Below are 3,127 nucleotides of genomic sequence, written 5' to 3'. Positions count from 1 at the left end.
CACCTCATTAGAGTCTCATTAAAAACAGAATATTACTCTTCCCAAAAGCTCAGATGAGGATATCTACTTGTAACAAGCAGAGAGAAGCCTCTGCATTACAAGGAGAGGACAGGCATCGTTCCTTATCTATAACTAGTGCTATAGGGAAAAATTTGATTATTAATATCTTTATATTTCTCTGGGTTGCATGATTCAGAATTTTTTTAATCCTCTATGATCCATTTACCTTACCTGTCACCACTGGCCACTAAAAAAACTGATAAAGTTATAAAAGATGATGCTTTCAGATGTTTGAAAAATAATTGAGAATTTATGTTTTTTTAAAATCAATGAGTTAAGTGAATAAAATATTTTAACTTGATTTTTAATGTGACATTTTTAAGCCTTAAATGAAGATTTTCTATGTATAAGTAGGTGATTGGTGACATTTTTAAGCCTTAAATGAAGATGTTTTATGTATAAATAGGTTACTAAATTTGCCAAAGGACTGATCTGTTTGAAAATGGGTCAGTGTTGCACTCAGCAAAAGAAGATGGTGACCTTGTGGGATGAGGCTAAGCAACATGGAATCAGGGAGGAGGTGCTCAAGGTGTCCACAGAAGAGATTATCCAGTGCATATGACTGCTGGACAGTGAAATAAACATTATGAAGAGTGAATTGTTGAGTTACCCACAAGCTCCAAACCATGAAGGACAAGATCAAAGAGAACAACGAGAAAATCAAAGTGAACAAGACCATGCTATATCTTGTCTCCAATGTCTTTGAGCTTTTGGATGTTGATCCCAATGACCAAGAGGAGGGTGGTGATGATATTGACCTGGACTCCTAGAGAAAGTGTGCAGTGATCAAAACCTCTACATGACAGACATATTTTGTGCCTGTGATTGGGTTGGTGGATGCTGAAAAACTGAAGCCCAGAGACTTGGTGGGTGTGAACAAAGACTCTTAGCTAATGCTGGAGACTCTATCCATGGAGTACAACTCACAGGTGTAGTCCATGGAGGTGGATGAGAGCTTCACAGAACAATACAGTGACATTGGGGGCTTGGACAAACAGATTCAGGAGCTGGTGCAGGCCATTATTCTGCCAATGAACCACAAGGAGGAGTCTGAGAACTTGAGGGTCCAACTTCCAAAGGGGGTGCTGATGTTTAGGCCCCTGGGTACAGTGTAGGCCCTGCTGGCCCAGGCATGTGCTGCACAGACCAAAGCAACTTTCCTGAAACTGGCTGGTCCCAAACTGGTGCAGATCTTCATCAGGGATGATTCCAAACTGGTCTGCGATGCCTTTGACCTAGTCAAGGAGAAAGCTCCATCCATCATCTTCATTAATGAGCTGGATGCCATCAGCACCAAGTGCTTTGACAGTGAGAAGGCTGGGCACCAAGAGGTGCAGAGAATGATGATGAAGGTTCTGAATAAGTTGGATGAGTTCCTGCCCAACACCTAAGTAAAGTTAATCACAGCCAGCAACAGACTGGACATCCTGGACCCTGCCCTGCTGTGTTCAGGCTGGCTGGACTGAAAAAATGAGTTTCCAATGCCCAACAAGGAGGCCTGGGCCAAAATCAGGCTGATGCAGTCCCAAATGATGAATAGTAGCCCTGATGTGAACTCAGGAGTTGGCCCACTATATAGATGACTTTCAACAGGGCCCAGTGCAAGGCCATGTGTGTGGAGGTGGGGATGATCACACTATACATGATGCCATGGAACTGACCCACAAAGACTAAATGAACAGCATCCTGGAGGTGCAAGCCAAAAAGAAAGTCAACTTGCAGTACTATGCCTAGGGGGTTGCCCACCACACCACTCCCTGGTCTCTTGCTGGTTAAAATTCACAGTAAAAGATGGTTTCAGACCCCTACCAAAAAATGTGTCCATCTCTCCAGCTGAGGTCTGATAAGCACATATTACCATCTCCTTTTCTACATCAGCCAGGACAATCGCCAGTTTTACTCCCTTGTTTAAAATCAGCAATATGGTGTGAGCAAATCTAGGATCCCAGTAAATCTTTCGAGTACAGATTTTTTTGGAACAAGGAGTTTAGAGAAATATTTCTTACAAATTCAAAATCAATTATCTTATTTGAAATATAAGGACTAGAAGGGTGAAAAACATGTCCTATAAATGACATGGAATGGACCCTTGCACAAGCAGCAGCATGGCTGCAGAGCAGCTCTACAGTTTATATTCAGAGTACAGATTCCTTACTTAGGTGAGCCTGGTTTCTCTGCAATCAGACAGTCTATCCATCCACTGCATGAACATGAAAGTCAATAGTTAAGCTTTGGCACCAACTCTAAGAACAGGCAGGAAATAGCCCCCTGGAGTCAAGGTGGCATTTGAATCATATTTTTATTTATTATGTATTTCTTCAGTGAATCCAGATACCTCAGTTTTAAAACATCTGCCCATGTGAAAAGATTACACTGAAGCCCAAGGGAAAACTAACTTTATAATCTATTCTTATTTTCTTCTTTTTCTTATCTCACTTTCCAGGGCACCCATAAAGCATGAATCTCCCCAGAGAGGAGAACGAGACTGAAAGATGGGAAATAAAATACAGTCATGTTTTGAAGACTTCCCTATTTACCTACCAACTTTCCTCTTTCATGTTGTAGCTGCTTTCAAGTCATAAAAGGATAAGTTGGGTTCACTTGTTATGGTGAAAGAGAGTGCCTTTTGCAAAATGGAAAACACATTTGCATGTTCAATAGATACTTATCAAACATAGTGTATGGTATCAAGTGTAGCTAGGCATGAAAATTAGAATGTTTTTGCAGAAAAAGGCAATAGAGAGGTCAAAGGATATGCATATACCTTCAGTATATAAGAGAAGTCCAAGATTCTTGGGAAGACAAATCCAGACTCAAACAGTTCACTATATGTATTTGGGATATGGATGGGGTGGGAAGTAGGTAACAATGACACATTAAATGTGATTTTAAAAGGCAAAATATCATCACCCATCCAATAATGATCATCACTACCTAACATGTTTCCACATCTGCAGCAAATGATTTAACTCTAAACACAACATAAGGTAGTAATTCTCGACTGTTAGCATATTTTGGAGTCACCTAAGAATTTCATTAAAATGCAGATTCTAGGGTCCAAACTTCT

General features: G+C 40.5%; 1 pseudogene; it reads left to right on the top strand.

The window, feature by feature from the left end:
- The first annotated feature begins 508 nt into the window (after window positions 1–508).
- On the top strand, window positions 509–1,855 carry LOC114505367 (annotated as a pseudogene).
- Window positions 1,856–3,127: the final 1,272 nt, after the last annotated feature.

The sequence above is a fragment of the Phyllostomus discolor genome, chromosome X (genome assembly GCF_004126475.2).
Source record: "Phyllostomus discolor isolate MPI-MPIP mPhyDis1 chromosome X, mPhyDis1.pri.v3, whole genome shotgun sequence".
NCBI classification, from domain to species: Eukaryota; Metazoa; Chordata; class Mammalia; order Chiroptera; family Phyllostomidae; genus Phyllostomus; species Phyllostomus discolor.
This window is presented reverse-complemented; position numbering and strand designations above follow the sequence as displayed.